Source organism: Pipra filicauda, unplaced genomic scaffold, assembly GCF_003945595.2.
Source record: "Pipra filicauda isolate LSUMZ 115617 unplaced genomic scaffold, ASM394559v2 scaffold163_size1657671_pilon, whole genome shotgun sequence".
Classification (NCBI taxonomy): Eukaryota; Metazoa; Chordata; class Aves; order Passeriformes; family Pipridae; genus Pipra; species Pipra filicauda.
In genome coordinates, this window is record NW_024104140.1 from 471578 (window position 1) to 493081 (window position 21504).

Sequence of the window (21504 nt, forward strand, 5' to 3'; positions counted from 1 at the left end):
ATGTGGCAGAAGGAAGGGTAAGTGGTGAAGGACATTTCTCATAGCTTCCCACAAATCATTTTGCAGTCATCAAGCTTGCATCAGAGAAATGGACTAACATATTTTGCTTTCTGCAGAGCAGCTCCTCAGAGTTAAGGTCCGATGGCCAGAAGTTTGTGAAACGTCAGTCCTCACCTGGGCAAAGAGAATCTGGATCTGCTGACAGCAGGGGTTTATTTTACCTTTTCTTTTTTTTTTTTTTTTTTTTGGGGGGGGGACATTGCTTCCTTAACTTTTATGTGAGTATCTGTTTTGACCAGTAAATGTCTTCCCATAGCATTAACATTTCTCATCTCCAGAGGTGACTCACACTGAGTGCAAGGCCTGCCTTCATGCCAGGATCCTCTTCCCCATGAAGTTTCCCGACAGTGTTGTTCTGTTGCAGAACTGTGCTGTAAGCCCACAACATCCTGGAGGGATGTCTTTTCATCAGGGGGCTTAACAAATTGCTTTGTAGTGTAGTAACATCACTTTTGGATAACAAATCAGGGCTGACTCACAAATTCATCACAGGAATGTGCTTCTGGAGCTGTTCTACTGCCTACAGAAGAAGGGGAAAGGTGAATGTCATAAAAAATATCATAAGTTGCTGGAGACATATTACACTTTTCATAAGAAATCTTTCAGACGCATATATAGAGAAGATAGGGGAGGTAGATATTCAGAGGGAAATAAGCTCCTAAGCTGAAAAAAATAAGTTTCAGCATTAGAACCGTAAGATAGCTATGGTATGGGTTTGGTCAGATCATAAAAATTTGTTAATCCTCTCCCTGAAAGGAATGACGCATGCCTTTAATCTCAGCCAAAGCAAGGTCGTACGTGAATCATGATCTATGGATGTAAAGACATGGATCAATAGGTAGATAAATAGATGATATATTTATACACTTGGATTTTATTTAGTGCAGTAAATTTGCCAAGTAAAACCAATCAACTAAATAGCACCAATGTATCAGCTAAATATTAGGGATGGGGTATCTGTCTAAAGAAAATTGTTATGGTTCCACTGGCAACTGGCAGCCTGGTGGTATTACTATCTCCATGGTTTCAGATTTCCACCAGAAAAGAGCACTGGATCCTCTAGCCTGATGCACAGCAAACACCATCATATTCCTCTTCACAATCTGAACTCCTATTTTTAATGAGCTGAAGGGGGTCTTATTTGGTAATGATTTAAACCACAGAGAATCCACAACATCCTTTGACTTATTTGTCTTTAGTGTTAAAATTGAAATAATTATGATTTAGAAGATAAAACTTCTTTTCATTCTGAATCTGCCTTCAGTATCCAAGCACTGCATGAATTCAGACCTTACTATGTGGCTTGTGTACCTTTTCCTCACTAGCTTAAGTTTTTCATGCTTAGTCTGCTCTCATCACCTTTTCTGCATCTCAGTTCTCTTTCAATTAGCTGACAGTTGTTTAGGGTTAGACACCACACCATTTAAGGTTTTCCTTTGCAGGACTGTTCTTGACCTAGAATTGTTTATTGGTCTAACTTTTAGCCCCATATGCAGTTGGGTCACACGACTGAAAGTGTGATGTGTGGGAAAGAGCAGGGACAGAAAAAAGAAAGGGAAAGTAATCATATGTTGCCAGGGAGGAGTTAGGTGGTCCCACATCCCTGACTGCTAAAATCAGTTATCAGTGTTCTACCTTCTGAGGAAATACTTAAAATTAATTAATCTCTTACCTTTCTCTTTGCTACGTTAAAGAAGGTCAGTTTCAGTCCTTCCTGAGAGGCAGATTTTCTGTATCTCAGACATTATTTTAGATTTTTTCCCTTGTATTGCCCAGTGTCCCTTTTGAAAATGCCACTGGAAACAGACACTGCCTGCCAACAGTGGCAGGAAGAAGTTATCCTCATTGCCTTAGACTTTGCTATATTTCATACAGATGTGCTGTACATAGCCTTGCTTCAGCCCAGTATACAAAACACCAAGCTCATCTCAAAAAATTGCCTACAGGCCTAGTTTTCATTATGCCAACAGTGATTTGCTTTTCCATTTTGGGAATAATTTCTTCTACCTCCTCCCACTTCCAGTCTTCCTGAAGCCTCTGTCGGTCACTAGTCCTGAAGTGGAAGGTTTAGTGTTTTATTTCCACGCTTCTTCCCCATTTTGGCTCTGAACCATGGATAAGCACATGAACTTTGGAATTAAAACATCCACCAGCAGCCAAGCATGTCATAACAGTCAGGTCAGAGCCACTCACGACTCTCTGCCCAGGCTTGCAGAAATGAGGGAGACTGGGACTTCTTTGTCATGCTTTGAGCCCTCTAGCAAGGTGTGTCTCTCCCCTTTGCCTGAACTTGAAAAGTGAAGGTTGCACTGCAGTGCATTCAATATACACACAGCCTGCTGTTTTCTTCTAAAGGGAATGTCAGAGCAGGAGTGGAGAAATGTGCCGGTGAAACATGGAAAAGTAAATACTTTTCAAATGCTGCTTGCCACTCACCAAGACTTAATTTAGTTCTGCACATCAGCTCTCTGAGTGCATCTCTTTTCTTAGAAAATCGAGAGGCAGGCGAGGACAGCAAAAATACCAAAGAAGCTGTTAAAATGTCAGCCTTTGCCAGTTGTTACCGCATAGCTACCACTGACAAAGAGGAAGGTAATTGCAGCACTTGCATAGTGCCAACAGTGTAATGAGTGATTTATGGATATTTTCGCGTGCTGTGAGACTCACCCTGTTCCCCTCTACGTTTGGCTTCCAGTACTGGGACACTGTAGACCCACATTTCAGTGTTTATAAGACCAGATTCAGCTGCAGCTTTAGAGATCCAATGTCTCCTCCAAGAAACATTTGAGAAAACCACTTCAAACAGAAAGACGTTGCACGGTCTACGCAGTGGTTTTCAAATGTTTATTAATTCCAGCATACATTAATTCCAGCAAACTACGTGGCTGCAGTACCTTATCTGAATATTGGGTATGAAAAGACATGAGGGGTTGCTCTCATATCGAGACAAGATGCTGTTTACACTTCATGTTGTCTGTGTCTACTACTATCACAATTTAGGGACATTTTTGTTAGTTGGGATGCAGAGAGGAAAGGTAAGAAAAATGGTGGCAAGTTATGTCACCTCCAAATAGTCCCTGGAAAAACTGGCAGGATAGAAGTACAGAAAAAGGAAGGAGGGAAGGCTAGTGGAGGAAGGTGATCAAGAGCTTTACGCAAGAAAGCCCATTCAGCCCTCCCATATGTTTCTGAGGAAGTAATGACCTTTTGAGGCTGTATCTACTTGTCCAGTATTACGTCAGAGACAATACATTTCCTGCCTGCCTAGCTTGTTACTCAGCTTCTGCCCTGGAAAATTAGTTTATATTCATTTTGATTTTGGTTCACAGCAGAGTGAACTCCACTGCTGTTACACCATTACACCTGTAATTTTTGGCAATGCTCCTGTTAGGGGGGCAATGATGTGGGCAATATATTTAATGATGCTGTTGAAACACACTCCATGAGTTATTATGAAGTGTCTTTAAGTGGAGGTTGTGTCTTGTCACTTGCTGGTTGCAAAGTATTTGCGTTCTTGTCAGTACCACCTTTGCTTTGGAAAAACTGCAGATAAAAAATGTGGTCTACTGCTAAGGAATTGTCTGTGTTCTGTGCTCCTGAGTTCAAGACAGTCCCTGTAATGAATGTATAATGTTGTACAAGTCACAAAGCAGGTATCACCCACCTCCGCAGAGCATAACTGTGGAATATAAGTAAGGTCCTTGAATCCAACAGAAGTGCTGATGCACTGCCTCCCAATGGAAGTTAATTTTAGGCTACTTCTTATCATTCAGAATTGTAACTTGGTCCCAAGGAGCTGTGCAAGCACGTATTGAGAGATACTGAAGGGAAGAGGCAGGAACCTGTTGAAGCTGAGGTAAACCTCAGAGTGGTATCCACAGCCAGCTGAACAGACTCACATATCTCTGCATGTACCCCATTGCTGGGAATAGATGCTTTGTTTGAGGCATGTGCAGAGAACTGGTTTGTCTACCTGTAGCAACTTTGTCCATTCAGCTGCTCCTTTTAGGTAATGATGATAAAGCCAAAACAACCTGATGGACAGAGCTGTGTTTCTAGAAGCTATCTGCAACATCACCTTTCCACTCCTTGAACTCCCCTGTCAGTCATCAGGTTGAACTGAATCTCACAGTAGAACGAAAGCACCCTACAAAAATTGAGTCATAAAACTTTTCTAACTCCTCTTATTGCTTGAGCAGCCGCACGTGGTAAAATTACAGAATCTTATATACTCTAGGAGCCACATGCCACAGGTCATCCTTGGCTGTCAGGCCATCCTGTCTTTGAATTGGTGCCTGCACATTAATCTTATTAGTACCTAGTACCAACCCAAATAGAAATATTAAGTTTAGGGTGTGTGATTTCATTTTTTCAAATCAGCCCCTACCTGTGATGACTGAAAGGTCTAACACTTAAGCTTCCTTCGTTTTATTTTTCATTGTATTTAAGAAACATGTGCACATTGTCATAACACAGTTGGTGGCCCATCAGTCTTGAGAGTGGTTAATGAGCTTTGGAGAATAATTTTTTTATGTGGAAAATGCTGTGGAAAGCCACTTTGGGGCTAGATTCAGCGTTCCAAGTGCCCCTGGAGAGGCTGAAGAAAAAAATGTACAAGCTAAGAGATGAGTGATGCTGGAAAGCCTGGAAGCTGTTCCAGCCTGTTTCCCCACTGGTTATCAAGTTAGTGAGACAATACATTTGAACCTTCTCACTGAGGACACAGATTACTGTCTTTACCAATTTGGTGGACAACACCAAACTCAGCTTCTGCCCCAGAGGACCCCTGCTTGCCTCTCTGCCTGCAGCCTTAACCCCACTAGAGAACTGCAGAGGTGATTCTGAGCTGAGCAGGCATCTACTCTGTGCTAAAATATCTCCTAAATTATTCACTTAACTGGAAGAGAAAGCAAGGGACATAGACTGCTGCTGAGGCAGTAGAAAAGTCTGGATGGTAAAATCAGAGTGAGGGAAAACAGGTGTGTGAACAAGGAGCATAGGATATCTTGGTGTAACTGAGCATCTGCCTCAGAGCCAAAGTTAAACTTGCTGAGTCCACAGGCTAAAAGATGCACCTGAAGGGCCTTTGACAGATCCCAATCCAAGGCTTTAGAGGCTGAAAGTTTTTTCAACCCCGGAGAGTGATACCCAGGAAAATAAATATGCAGAAAATGGATGCTCTTTGAAGAGCTCTCTCACACACTACCCCACACAACCACGCTCTTTCCTGGATCACACTGGTAAACCTCCATAAAAACAGAGATCATGAAGAACCAGCTGCAGCTAACATTCAGAGAATCAGTTTTCATCTGGAAATACGTTAGAATGAAGTTTCTTGACCTGCACCCCATTGATTTTAAACTGAAAGTTTGGGATTGTTTGGTAGTTTGCCTCATTTGAACACTGTGGGGTTTTATTCAGTAAAATGGCAGGTCGAATATCCCCGAAGAGACACAAATAAGCTGTACTTGCAAAATGCAGATTTGTATCCCATAATGCACTGCAAGAGAGCTAATGGATCATGGTAAAGTTCTTATTGAGCTGGAACCTCCAAAGTAGTGCCCTAAGACAATTAGGGTTAGACAGTATTGGGGAATGAACTAAAGGCAGGGAGACTGTTGTGGCTGTATGCAGCTTTAGGCATCAAAAAGATGTTAGAAATTTGGGAAGGGAGGCAGAAAAGAAATACAGAAATCACCTGAAGTCAATAAAATTCACTTCTCTCTGAGTTAATTTGAGAAGCATGGTCCATTTCATATGTTAGAGGGAATAAATTTGATGTCATTCTCCAGAGCGTTACCTGCAGAAGAGACCTTTCTTTTGTGCAGCAAACCAAAGCTGAAGGAAGAAGGCAGTGGGTAGGAGCCACGGATAGAGTAATTCAGACTAGAAACAAAACTTGAAGGGTTTATAGAGAGTAAATCACGATTCACTCACTGAGTAACATGGTAGATCTTCCTGTATTTGCAGATGTGAAAAAAACATAAATACTATCATTCAGTTCAAATTTGCTGAAATTCAGTGGCTAACATGAGATCAAAGTAGATGATCTCTGTGATGTGCCTAGGTCCTTAGAAATAACTTGTGTTTGGATACTATGGCAAGCATTACACATTTTCAACTGCTTTCTAACTAATCATTTATCCATTTGTGCAGAAAACTTTGTGACTCCAGCACAGGTATTGAGGAGACATACAGTATCTGTTATGTTCTACTCAGTTATTGTAGTAAAAGCCTGTCTTCTGGGAGAAATAACAGTTAGGGAAGGTAAGTTGCAGAGCTGCAATGATATGGTGAAGAAAAGCATGAAGGAGAAATGATTTCCAGACCACCGGATGCATTTCTGAATTTTCTGTGCAGAAAAATCAATCTGATTTCTTATAAAATAAGCAAAGTAGTACTGCTAGGAAATCTAGAGTATGAGTTAGGAAGCAAAATGGTTTCTCTTTTTATTCTCAATGCAGTACCTGACAGTGTTAAATGATAGCATTGAACATACATACAAAAGTTCCAGCAATAATAACGTGAGGAAAAAAATTCACTATGCAGTGAGCTAGGTGGCAGGAGGCCAACAAGTTGCCTTTTTTGCATCTCCCAGTAACATCATACATCTGAAAGCAGATTTCTGTCACTCCATCAGAGCTTACATGAGTCTGCAGACTGGTTCTGGGAAAGAGCAGCTTGTTGGTTTGTTCTGAGTGTCCTTGTGCACTGTCAGGAATAGATCTCAATACCAAAGTTTCCCATCTCTCTCAAATGAAAGCCTCATTTTGTTTTACTGAGTGTAAGAAAGGCCATTTGTTCATCCTTCTTCAAGGTTTAGTCAGAGCTTGTCCATTTGGAATGACCAGTGGTGACTGTGTAACACCAGACCAGGCAGCATCACAGCTTATGGGAACAGAAGAAGGCAGAAAGGATCTTCTGTAACTAGCTCCCAATGGGAATGTCAGGCCTTTCTCCCCAGTCCAGCTGTTCGTTGGCAGGCCCTGGCTTACTCTTCTCAGTATGGCAGCAAAGAGGGTCAGAGAGTCAGAAATTGCTCCGGATTCTCTTCCAGCATACTTTTTTTTTCTTTTCCTCCCCAGTTTCCTTTTCCAGTGTGCAGCATCTCCCATCATTAGCAGAGCAGAGAGGTGGGTCTGTGAGCAGCCTGTCAATCCATTAAGTTCAGTAGCTATCCTCCAGAGCAGTAGCCAGCAGCACAGGACTCATTTGCAGCTAGCAGATGAAAAGCAGGAGGTCAGGAGCAAGTTGAGATCAGAAACTCAGACTGGAAGAAACAGCAAAAGTTTTAAAAGTTTATTTCTGTAGCTGTCTTTAGGGAATAACTTGCAAGCTGGGACTTGCAAGAGTACTGGCTCCGTTGCTACAGTATCCCTACCCTCTTCACCCAACTACACTGTGGTCATAATTTTAGATCCTAATAAACCATTTTCCCCACATACAGAATGGGGATTTCCTAATTACTTCTTGCAAGACACTTCAAAATTTTGGGGAAACAAAGGCTAAGTCAGAGACCACAAGGATAGTAAGGCAAAGCAGCAACATAAAGAGACCAGTGAAAGCGAGATGCTATCATGAACCACTTTCTGTGTGATCTTCATCCCAGATGCTTCCTGTAGCAGATCTTCCAGCTTTTACATTACAGTCAGCCAAAGCTGATGATCACTATTGGGAAGAGACTGGTTGAGTTAAAAGGTCTTTGGCTGACATGCTGTGTAAAACAGATCCATTTCTGCAAGAAAATACCAACACATCTGAACTATGACATTTGTAAGTGTGACAGTTCTGCAGATGTACAACAATTCAAGGAGAAAGTCAACTTTTTCCCTATTTTCAGCATGAACTAGTGTGTGTGTGGTTTTCATACAGCTGGTGTGATACACAGAAGTTACAAAACGACAAACGACTGAAGCTTCTGGGCAACTTGAAGGTGTGTCATGCCTTTAGTATTTATCGGGGGGAGGTGATGAGAGCCTTGACCCAGGTTTTATAACTCTATTTGGCTCCTGTTACAGCACCATCATCATAAAACAGCAGAGAAAAAGTTTGCTGGGCTTTCTTGTGCATCACTGTCATTTGGTCCCAATCAGGGCCTCCGTCAGTAAGTTACATTTTAGCCCAAGTCTGTTCCATGTCACCTCTCCTCAGATATCTAGGATCCTTTTGCTCTTCTGTTTGATGAAAATTACTTTTGCTAACAGAGCCACTACTGCTCCATGTTATTGACCAGAAGAATGTGGTTATGAATAATCTCTCTGAGAACATTGTGGTGTGCATGCACCAGAAACTTACCAGAGTCAGTAGGCTATGTTGGACAGGGCTTTGAGCAAGCTGGTCTAGTGGAAGCTGTCCCTGCCCATGGCAAGGCAGTTGGAACTAGATGATCCTTAAAGTCCTTTCCAATCCAAACCCTTTTATGATAGCTGGAGGACATGTATTCTCCTACCCAGCTGTCACACACTGTCAACAGAGAGAAACTCCTTCATCCACCACAGTCTTTCTGCCCTGCTCCCCATCCTGTGCTTCTGGGCAAGGACTGCTCAGTCTTCTTAGTCATCTCAATCAGTCAAGAACTGGGCACTGCCTCACACCAAGGCCAACCCTCAGCAGTGCCACAAGCCATACTGCCATGGTGCACAGAATGCACCGTGTCCTCCGTTCATTTAAGAGTGTTAGGAAAGAAACAGATGAATTAGGGCTGCCTTGAAGGGAACACTCATGTCTTCAGTGTGCCCACATTAAAATGTAGAATTTCACTGTGAGAAATGAAACTCCCATATCTTCCCATGTCCTCCACTCTGAAGCCTGAAACGTTACTACCCTGTCTTCTTACTTTTTTTCAGTCTGATACTCTACATCTTTTCCAGGCAAAGTTTTCCCCTCAGTCATGGAGAAAGAGAGCTCTCCAAGGCACATTACCAGGCTCTTTACCAAACCAGGGTCTTAATGTGTGTATTGATGATAAAAAAGGCTTTTCACATCCATGAAACATGGCATCATGTACCACACAATGCTCAAGAGGAAGTTTGTTATTTAAATGCATTAATTTCACTTAATTCATTTAAATGCAATTAAATAACTAAATAGTGGAAATTATGAGAGTTGGTGAATCTAATGGCAAATCTTTTTTTTTTTTTGCATGTTTCTGCAGATATAGGCATCTCAATCTGAAAAGAATGACTTCTGGTATTTCCTTGTTGTGTTCCAGTGGATTGCCTGTGTGCTTTGATAAGGAGGAATTACGTTATCATTACAATATTCTCAATTAAGATGATTGCAAAATTTCATTACATTCCTGGGAAGCTTGGAGGCCTGAGCCCAGAAAGTTAAATAACCACCCATTTTTTCTGTTTGCATAAACTGGGCAAGGGATACTTTTGCAACCGAGCAGTTGCAAAGGCATGCCTCAATTTTTTAGTGTATAATACAAGACAAATTAACAACTCAGACTTACAGAAAATGTTAGCCCTCCTAACTCAGGCACTTTTGAAGTCTAGGGGAACCACAAGGTTGCTGGTCATGTAAATTCTTTTCTCAGCTGTTTACTGAAAAAGAGGTTCTCATGAAAAGAAAGTTATACTGGAACAAAATACACAACCATGCTCATTAAACAACCCTCATTAAAATTGGACACGTATCTGTTGCCTATAATTCAAAAGTAATAAATAATTTCAAATTAATGTGGCCTTCAAATTCTGCCAATATGTTCATGTCACCAGCACAGCAACATCCGAAGAGCTGCACTACAATGCAATTACCAGCAACCCACACAAAATTTTACAAGGATACTCCTGTCAAAATATGTTGCACAGTTTGATATTCTTAATTCTTTTGAGAAGTACTTGACAAGGTTTCCATTTCACTGTGTTTATTTTGCATGCTTTTGAGTGGTGCCATGTTACTAAAGAGTTATTTCAAGCAGGTCAGATCTCATCAGGAGGGCATTTCCCTCAGTAATTTGTACCTAAATGTTAATGATTGTTCTCTATTTGTGATATTACTAAGGACTAAGGCTATGTTTTTAGTCTGGCACATAATCAACTTCTACTGTGCTTTTGATGGAAGAGAACTGACAGTGCCTTCTAGCTTGAAAATCCCCTAGATTTTCAATATTGCATTAGGAAAAGAAAATTTAATCTGCAGTTTCAAGCAAACTATTTATGACCAAAAGGAAAAAAATTACAACTGTGCCGTAGATTTGTCCAGACAAGTTAAAGCAGAGGCGTATTGACTTTCCTAGTGTTCTTTTTCCCCACATTCTTCTCCTGAACATGTTTGTTTTAACTTGACAATATTGTCACAGGGGGAGAAGCGGAAACAGTGCCAGAGAAGTGGGCTAGCATCAGTGCTTCCACACAACTGGAATGATTTCCTTGTGAATCACCCATCTCACGAATGAAAGTACTCATCCCTGGCTCAGAAGGTTGGGAGGCAGAAGGAGAGACAAAGTGTTCCTCTCTGCTGCCTCTCACAATGAAAACATTTTGTGTATGACTTAAACTACTCAGTGACTGTAGGAAAGGGGATTCTCTTTCATCATAGGAGTTTTGTGTGCTGTTCCATTCACATTGTTCATTTTTCATGCCATTGGCAAGGAGGCAAGCTACGCATTGAGGACTTTGGAGAAGACTCTCGTGATGAAATCAGTGTGCTCCAGGCACAATATTTGCCTTTCAGCTGCTCAGTAAGGAGATTCCTAAAAAGGGTTGTTTCCTGCTTACATCTCTAATGACCATGGTCCTGGGACAGCAGGAGAAGTGCAGGAGCAGAGCACAACTTGATGTATCTTTGATCACACCCTTTTTTCTCCCTTCCCACATGTTGCCTGCAGTTCCCTGCTCCCTGGTGTCCTGAGATCAGCAATGCTGAACTGAAGAGGCTGTGTTTTATCCAAGTTTTGGCCTGGTGTAAGAAACAGAATAAATTCTGGAGAAGCAGAGAATTGGTATTGTAGATGGCATTTCCACTCAAATCCTTCAACTAGTCATTATCTGTTGGAGTAAGGCAGGAATGGAAAGAAGGTGGTCTGGAAGCTGAAGCTGTAGCTTTGGATACTTGCACAGTCCGCTCTGCAGCACAGGCTCTCTGCTGCAACTATCACTTCACCGTCAGCACAGCAGAGAAGGAATGAGGGATAAGAAAATTAGTTCATTCAGTCCCTACTATCAGCTGAGAGCCAGAATCCCCTAGACACAGTATGTGATTTTGGTACCGAACTATTCTGCACCAGTGTTGAGTACTGCCAGACTATCACAAATGCACACTTTGTGCACACAAGCCTTCAGGAAATGGTGTTGAAACTCCAGAAATGCCACACAAATATTTTTAAGTTTTGTTTGAATTTAACATCAACATTCACTGAAACAAGGAAAAAATATTTCACTGTTCCAGACATGTTTTTGTTAATACAAAATATCTAACACTGTAACAGAAACTGTTCTCCTTCTGTCCCGAAAGTGGGAAAGCATCTTAAAAAAGCTTTGATAAAAGCAGAAGAAATTTAAATTACGTTAGCAATAATGAGTTAATTTAAAAGTGCTAGTAAAACACAGAGAGGGAGTAAAATGTCTATGCACAATATTGTACAGCTTGTGTTGCTAAGGCCCTATCGCTAAAAGGCAGAAACACAAAAATAACAAAAACAATTTAAACAGCAAAAAAACCTTAAAAATATTCCTGCCAACACCGGTGAACATGGAATTGTGTCCCAAGAAGCTCTGGCTAGAGGCTTGAATTGACCAAGGGAATGAAAGAAAAAGGTCAATATATAAATTAGTACATAAATACAATGAGAAAAAAAATCAGATGTTCTTGTGGATATCCCACAGTGTCCAGAGTAGTTGTAATGTTTGCAAAATATTATAGAAGAAAACCACTCTGTAATCTAAGCCAAATATGAAACAAGATTTTTGCTGTTTTCCCTAGAACAATTCTTGAAATGTTTCTTATGTGGGAATATAACTATTAAGGAGGAAGCAAAGAAGTTCAGAAATATGCCAGCAGACAGCTTCTGAACTTCTTTTTGCAAGTATTTCCTGAAGCATTCCCATGTGGATAGCTAGTTCAACTAAAACATTCGTTTCACTGTGTTGAGCTTAGAGGTTCCTCTCAAAAAAATTGTCATGGAGAGACTACCAATCCTTGTACAGTCCACTGATTACTAACTGCTGCTGTTGTTTCATGTGGGCACTGGTGATACAGCCAGGAGCAGTGTGAGGAGCATCCAGGATTGCAGAGCCCTTGGAACAACAGTAAGGGACTCTGAAGCTCAAGCAGTTTCTTCATTGATTCTCCCAGTCAAAGGGAAGGTGTTTGAAAGGACCAGTCGAATCTGGCAAACCAACAAATGGTTACAGGGTATGGTGCCACAGTCAGGATTTCCGCTACTTGGACCATAGGCCCTCACTTTGAGAAACTGGGTCTACTGGGGGCTGATGGGGTCCATCTGTCAGAGAAGGTGAAGAGCATCTTCAGCCATAGGCTTGCCAAGCTGGTGAAGAGGGCTTTAAATTCCAGGTGCTGAGAGAGGGGAACCTCAGGCCATCCCACTCCTGCGAGTTTGATGTCAGTGCCAGTGAGAGATGCCCAGAGCTTGGAGAGGAATCACAGGTCAGCAGAGGAACACCTGAAGAGTGGCACAAAGGAATTAGTGACACCAGACAGTAAGCTGGCTTCATCAGGGGCTGAACTTAAGTGCCTCTGTGCAAACACACACGGCATGGGGAAGAAACGAGAGGAATTAGACATGGGCTATGACCTTACAGCCCACAGAGATGTGGTTGGATGGCTCCTACAACTGGAGTGCTGGAAAGGGAGGATACAGGCTCTTTATGAAGGACAGGCAGGGGAGTGGAGGAAGAAATGTTGCCCTGTGTGCCAAGGACCTGCTGGAGTGGATGGAACTCTGCCCTGGGACGGATGAAGAGCCAACTGAGAGCTTATGCATCTGGTGTAAAGGGAGAGCAGGGATAAATGACATTATAACAGGTGCCTGCCACGGGCTGCCTGACCAGGAGGACAGAGCAGATGAGTCCCTCTATAGACAGATAGGAGCAGCCTTACTTTCACAAGCCTTGGTCCTCATGGGGAATTCAAGCACCTCAATAGCTGTTGGAGGAACAGCACAGCACATTCCTGATTGTGTTGATGATAACTTTCTTCTCCAAGTGATAGAGGAGCCAACAAGGAGAGGTGCTAGTCCGGATCTGGTTCTCACCAACGAGGAGGGTCTGGTGGGAAATGTGAAGACCAAGGGAGGCTTTGTCTGGATCCTTATGGGAATGAGGAGGGTGCATAAAAAGCTCACTAACCTAGAACTCAGGAGAGCAGACTTTGGCCTCTTCATGGATCTGCTTGGTCGAATATTATGTAAAAAAGCCCTGGAGGGAAGAGGGATCCAAGAGAGATGATTGATATTCAAGGATCACCTTCTCCAAGGTCAAGATGCAAGATTTGTCTATCCTTCTGAGTAAGAAATCAAGCAAACAGGATGAGGGACTTTAATAAACGAGCAAGAAGTTTCTGGCAAAACTGGAACAGATTAAGAAAGTTTATGAAATGTGGAAAAAGCAACAGGCCACTTGGGAGGAATACAGGAATGGTGATGGAGCATGCAGGGATGCAACAAAGATGGCTAAGGTTCATTTGTCTTCAAATACATCAGAAGTAAAAGGAAGACTAGGCAAAATGTAGGCCTATGGCTGAATGAGGTGGGTGCCCTGGTGACAAGGGAAATAGTGAAGACAGTGTTACTCAGTGCCTTCTTTTCTTCTGTCTTTACTGATAAAACTAGCCCTTAGGAATCCCAGTCACTGGAGGCAAGAGAGAAAGTCTGGAGAAAGAACAACTTTGTCTTGGTGGAGGAGCATTTGTTTAGAGATCATTTAGGCAAACTCGACAGGCACGAATCCATGGGCTCTGATAGAATGCAGATGATAGATAGATGATGCATGGGACCCATGAGTGCTGAGGAAGTTGGCAGGTGTTGCTGCTAAGCCAACCTCCACAATCTTTGAAAGGTCATGGAGAACACAAGGGATGCCTGAGGACTGGAGGAAAGGCAATATCACTCCAGTCTTCAAAAAGGACAAGAAGGAGGACCCAGGAAGCTGCAGATCAGTCAGCTTCACCTCCATCCCTAGAAAACTGATGGAATAACTCATCCTGGACGTCATCTTTGAGCATGTGGATGAAAAGAAGGTTATCAGGAGTAACCAGGTTCACCAAGGCAAAATCATGCTTGACCAACCTGGTAACTTTCTATGGTGGAGGAACTGGCTGAGTAGAGAAGGGAAGAGTAGCGGTTTTTGTCTGACTTGACTTCAACGAGGCTTTTGACACTTTTGACAGTTTCCTTTACATCTTCATAGGTAAGCTCAGGAAGTGTGGGTTGTCTGAGAGGACACTGAGGTGGATTGAGAACTGGCTGGACGGCAGAGCTCAGAGGGTTGTGATCAGTGGCGCAGGGTCTTGCCGGAGGCCTGTAGCTACTGGGGTTCCCCAGGGGTCAGCACTGGCCCCAGACTTGTTCAATTTATTCATCCATGACCTGCAGGCAGGGACAGAGTGTACCTCAGCAAGTTCTCTGGCAACAAAAATCTGTGAGGGGTGACTGATGCCCCAGACTGCTGTGCTGCCATTTGGTGAGACCTGGACAGCCTGGAGAGTTGGGCAGAGCAGAACTTAATGAAGTTCAAAAAAGGCAAGTGCAGGGTCCTGCACCTGGGGAGGAATAACCCCAGGTACAAGCACAGGCTGGGGGCCAACTTGCTGGAAAGCTGCTCTGTGGAGAAGGACCTGAGGGTCCTGATGGACAACAAGCTGTCCCTGAGCCAGCACTGTGCCTGTGTGACCAAGAAGCTCAATAGTTTTCTGGGGTGCATTAGAAAGAGCATTGCCAGCAGGTGGAGGGAGGTGATCATGTCCCTATACTCTGCCCTGGTGAGGCACATCTGGAGTGCCGTGTCCAGTTCTGGGATCCTCAGGACAAAAGAGACAAGGAGCTCCTGGAGCGGGTCCAGCGGAGGGCTGTGAGGGTGATGAGGGGACTGGAGCATCTCTCTTATGAGGAAAGGCTGAGGGAGCTGGGCCTGTTCAGCCTCAAGAAGAGCCAACTGAGAGCAGATCTTACCAATACATACAAATATCTGAAGGGAGGGTGTCAAGAGGATGGGGCCAGACTCTCTCCAGTGGTGCTCAGCAACAGGACAAGTGTCAATGGGCACAAATTGAAACACGGGAAGTTCTGTGTGAATAAGAGGAAAAGTTCCCTTTCAATCTCAGTAATTTCATGATTCTATGATTCTGTGAAATGTTGTAAGAACACTCTCTTGCTTCTGTAATAATTTTTAGTAGCTTAAAACCAAAACATTATTTTTAATTTTTATCCACCCATGTAAGTTTTTTTCTGGCAGGCCGTTTTTCAGGTTCAAATGCACATATGATGGGATCAGATGCCTAGTTTGATTTTATATTTACTTTCAACAAGAGGATGATCTAAGCATTTGTTCTAAAGTCAGTTTTGCTTTATAAGCTTTGCATATGCAAACAGACAAGAGAAGCAGGAACTTCTTAGCTGGATTTCAAAAATCCAAAACGGTACAGATAACCATGTGCCAGTGAAATTTCCTTTTGCAAACCATTTTATATGAATTCTGATGCAATACACTGATACTGAAGCTTCTTGTTGTAAAAGGTATTTTAATCCTAAAGCAGCAGAGGGAGCTATGCCGACACAATCAGCTGTATTCCCAGGCTTCTGCAGCTGTGAATGGAGACTTTTGTGTGCTGCCTGTTCCTGACGTCTGTAGAGGTTAATATGTTGGAAATATACTAAACTGTGATAGCAGCCTCAGGGAAGGGGTAGAGTTTGTGTCTGAGGGGTGACCAATAAGATGAAAAAGCAAAATAGGATGCAATGTTCAAATGGTCTTAGGCACTAAAAATCCTAAAAGACCTTGCAGTTTGGTGGGATGCATGCTTTTCAGGCGCTTTGACATTTTTGAAAATCACATTTTTATTTCAAGAATGCGGGGAATTCCAGTCATTACTTTGGGAGCCCAGACTGGCCTTTTTACCATCACCTACATCTTCCTACATCTTCGTTTTCACAATGGCATCAACTCACAAAGCTTTTTGCCATCTCCTCAAAACGTATGCTCTACTGGCTGCTCCGAGGTGTAAGCATGCACTGACAGTAAGACACATGCTTAAACACGTGGTTGAATAAATAAGAGCATCATTGCTTATACTTAGACATATATGCCAGCCTTTTATAATTCTCCTTGAAGAGATTAGCTTGTAAGCCTGTTAATGCAAAGCAGTAAGTCCTTAGGGAGCTAAATATCTGGTAAAGCTTTTAAGTTTTACACATAGCCACATGCACTCTTCACATATGTTGGATGACTTTATATGTATATATATGTTTCTGTGTATATGGATTTGTACGTATAAAAAGACTCTCATGAATCTGCGTAACTACATACATATTCCTTTTCCTATCTCACTTGCTACCAACCTCCTAATCCACCCTCCTCCTTCCAGATTTGAGGGGGAACCACTGGGGAAATACGTAAATACAAACACAAACAGTGTCTCAGAGGTCGCCACAGAGCCTTTGGTTCTTAGTTCAGTAGAGTGAAATTGTCCAAGGCAGAGCAAAAACTAAAGAAAACATAGCCCTGTGGAAACTATAAATGTTAGACTCCATTCCTACCTCTTTAGGGATCCTAAGGCAGCTCTTAAATAACTAAGTTTTCAAAATTATTAAGTTGAGGAAGGGAAGTGTACTCATCCACAGGCATCCTTTTGAGCCTGTAGCCTGTTCATTCTTGCAAATTTTCATTGCAGCCAGAAAGTTAATATGGGGGGAGACAGGGAGGGGAAGAGGTGTAAGGAAAAAAGATGAGTTTCTCCTTTAGTGTTGCAGTGACAGAGCAGGGTGTGGGTGAGCAGAGAAAATATAAACCACTTTGGGACTTGTTACACTACCACGAGTGCTGTCAGCACTGCCTTGTCTTCCGACCTCAGAAGACCCAGGACTTTCTCCCATTGCTGTTTCCCACTGATTTGAGACAGGACAGGATCTAACCTGCAGCAGCAGGAAGCTCCAGGCTTTGGAGTGCCACTGTGATGGAAACTTCTAGCTTCTAGTGCCCAGTCTCTGGTTCTTTAGGCGAGCAGTATGTTTAGTAGCAGGTCTTTTCTTGACTCAGTACAATTTTTTTTAGACGTCTGTTTTGGTGGGAGACTGCTTCAATCTGTTTATCCAGGAGTCTGCTACACACCTGTAGAGCTTTTACTGTTTGCTTGTTTTCAGGAGTGGGGATCAGATAAGACAAATTAGGTTTTAATCCTCATTACACGTGTATTTAGCAGTCAAATACTGCAGTCTTTAGTGTGTGAGATAAAAGATCAAGATTTAATATGCTGATTGTTTGGAAAGCACATCATAAAAACGTGTATCTCTAATAAAAAAAAAGGCAAACATATATATATATGGAAATTATTAGCCTAATTGAATTTCAAGTACTTCTCAGAAAGATATAGTGTTGATACCAGAAAAATGGACTCTTGACTTTGTATGGAATTATAAAAACTTTGGTTTTGTTCAGTCAGAGCACTTTAATATTAAATTATATGTTCTTTTTACTCAGTACATTAAGAAGTTAAGGAATAACAGAGATCCACAGTAAAAGAAGGTTCTCAAGTTGTCTACAAAACATGTTTCCTGAAGCATTTCCCCAACTTCTCTCAAAGTCCAGGGACAAGATGGGGAGTCACATCACTGCAGGCAGGAAGAGGAGCAGTGAACACCTGGGGGCCCATGTACTCAAAACTGTGCGGGTGTTTTGATCCCCCTGGAGAGGATGGGTTTCAGCAGCTGGGAGGATCTGGACCAGTGCAATGCTTAAGCTGCTTTCTCTCCAATATTGCTCTTGACCATTAGTCATAGAGGTACTGAAATGAAAGGATTGAGAGGCCACCTCATGCTTGATGTGGGAACTCACTGAAGCCCAGCAAATATGGATGCACTTCCAGTATTGAATGGGCCTCACAGCAAGACGGTTAAAGCATCAGCCACCTTATTAGTCTGGTAAATCCACTTCTGGATTCCCTCATGGCCACTTTCTCTCTGTGAGTTGATGTTTTTCTTAGCCAAGTGTGAAACCTCTTGAAACCAGAAAGTCCCCAGCTCCATACAGGTACCAGCAGTGTAAATAATGTCCCCAAACTCATGTCTCAGATACATCACTCATTAGTGGAAACCTTCTCAGGCTGTGAGAATCAGGTACCACAGTTCTTAATGAAACTTCAGGTATTCCCTTAAAAATCACGCCACTTCATGTTAATAAAGCAATTGCTTGTGAGACTTGCAGTCAATTTGCTGCATTGTAACAAAAGGGTTTGTCTGTGTGTTTCCTGATTTTTTGGAGAAAATAGAAATGGCTTACAAAAGAGAAAGACTGAACAGTGCAGTTAATTTGAAATGAGCCCTTTAGTTGTACCAAGTCATTACCACTGCAGAAAAAGTCTGAAGCACTGACACAACTCACTACAGCTGAGATTGAGTGCCCCTCAAAATCTTTACCATATAGTCAGTAAACAAGAGATAAAATCAACAGCAAATGTCAACAGTGTATTTTCATTACACACACAAAAAAAAGACAAAGAAACATAGTCATGTAACTATATAAACATTGTTTGTCAATCATGAGTGATAAAGGCTTATGGGGCTTTTGAGAAGTGGTTAAATTCCTTAACCATCCATATCTAGACAGCCCTATAGTTCTGGGCATGAAATGGAGGTAGCAGAAAGGGCTTATTACTCCAGTGTGAAAAAATGTCAGCAAAACCCATTTTGATGAATACTCTGGGTTGGGTTTTTTTTACACAAAACATCATCTATGTTCCTGAAGATCTTATTTTCCATCCTGGGGCAAGGCAAGGATTGGAGCTTGAAATCCCCTGCATTCTACAGATCCTGTCAAAAACTCTCAGACCTTAAAAGCTACTCTCTAAGTAAAAAGAAAGCTACAATTTTCAAGCGGTAACTGAAACTAGTAGAAGAAGTTTTAGCAGAAGCCATGCATGTTCTTGAGCTTGTGATGGCATTGCCAGCATTGGAAATACTGGTACGTGAAATGGCAGGAGTCGAACCAGGAGTTTCTTCTTTCTGGAAAGCACATCTCCTTTAAGGTGACCTTTACTAGGAGAGAGGTTAGTTATGCTGGGCAAAGATCTCAGGTCCTCCTTCAAAGGGTGAGAACACTAGTGTACAGATATGAATAAGTTTTGAGATCAAACATTAGCATACTTACCACATTAGCACAAAAAGAAACCCAAAACCCAAGAGTGGATTCTTCACAGTTTGCACACAGCTGAGCCGGTGCAAATGGCAACATGAAGATGAGTGTTTGCCTTAATAAACTTCAAGGATATTTTTCAAGGATATTCTATGCCATATTTATGTGATGGAGATTGAAAGAGCATCCTTTAAGACTGCTTGGAAATGTGTTGGCACAAATTTGTTCCTATTCCTAAATTCTTAGTCATTATGAATCATTGACCTCTTTTGACAAGCCGCTCCCTCACCTATAAAGAGATTTATTTGTAGGCTTTTAAAACAATATATGGATTAAGAAAGAGCTGCTTATTTTGGTTAACCACCAGACAGTTAGACTGCACTCACAACACATAAGCAAGCAGAATGTTCAGTTATAAATTTTGGCTGCATTCTAATATAAACATCATCTATCCTCCAAGGCTGCCTTTTCAGGGGAAATTGGGATCATACCACACAGCATCCCCAGTTATCATCTTCTCTCTATCTAGGCTTCTCAGTTGAGAATAAATAATTTTCATTAAATCACAGATTTGCCTTTTTCTTAGAAAAATAATGAACTACACTTCTGTGCCTCGCAATGTGCAATAGTTTGCTAGCTCTGATTGTGAAATAAAAGCATTCTTCTTTGAGCTGATTATAAAAAGATTATAAAATTTTGGAGTTGCTGATAGCATTTAGATGGGACAATATTTTCCCGGTGTTTGAGAGTTCAGCCATTTTTATTCTCTGTGCTTCCCAAGCACCGTGTCTACACTTCTATAGATTACAGGAGTTAAACTACCAAAACAACTTAAAGGCAGCTAACCACAAACAGAAAATTCTCCAGTCATGGAAACACAACGTCACACAGGCAGACCTGGAAACCAGGTAGACACTGATGCCTGCAGTTCAGGCTGCTGTGGCCAGGTTGAGTACCTTCATATCACTGTGCAGTGTTCAGGATATTTTTGTGCTTTTCAGTCAAGGTGCCATCCTTTGAAGGAAAAACAGGAATGCTCTTATTTAGTAAATTTAGTAAATTAGTCAGGGTTGTTCAAAGTAGGAGTCCCCAGGTGCCTTCTGGTCCCACTGAATTGGGATTTCTGTCCTGGCGCAAATTTCAGCTGATGCATTGTTGCATCTATATTATGCTTACTCTGAGTCTGAGGCAGTGGGGAAAGCATGAGAAACTTTCAAAAGCAAATATAAAATTGCCCAGTGTTGCAAACACTTGGGAACACAATGAGAACACGTCATTGCCTGTTTTTTTTCTCTTCTCCATAAGTATTTCGTATGCAAGTAATTCCAATCTTATGAGCCCTTCTTTGGAAATCCTTCTTTTGCTTATAATTGAACTTCACTGCTAATACACAGGGTCAGATTCAAGGTCCATTAAGCCAAGTAGCTTTACTTTGGGCGACTGTGTTTAATGAAGGAAACAGTAACACAATGCCACTTCCAGAATTAAAGCCAAGCCAGTATCCCAAAGCACATGGGACATGGTCTTCACAACAGAGCTGTGCCTGCTGATCCTGGACACATCCTCAGGAGATACAGTAGTGGGTTAAACGACTCCCTTTGATGGTTTTGAAGGCCTGCTCCTTCCCTCCCCTCTTCCCCCCCATTCCTTTTGCATTTGTCATTTGAGGAAATCAGCAGTGCTTGGGAGGGGTTTATCTCCCTTACAAGTCTTGAAGTTTTCATTGTGGCATCACCCTGACAGTTACAAATTATTTCTAGCACCCTTGCCTCACCTAATGAGCTAATGGATGTGGAGGCAGTGGCACTGCTGTTTTACATGTTGAGATTCCCCTTCAATTACAAGAAGTCCTTCATCTACCCCAGAAAGCAACGTAGATGTGTCAATTAACACTGGGAGTGAAGGAAGAAGCGTTGACCAACAGTTTCAGAAGTGTTGACCAAGGCTGAATCAGCAATGGGTATAGGGATTCACATAGGCTCTCCCTGATGATGAAGAAATGAACTCAGAAAGTGACCATACTCGCCTGGTTTAGAGGAAAAGCGAGGTGGGATGCACCTCCCCTCCCTTCCCCTCCCTTCCCCTCTCCTCCTCTCCTCTCCCCTTTCCCTTCCCTTTCCCCTTTCCCTTCCACTTC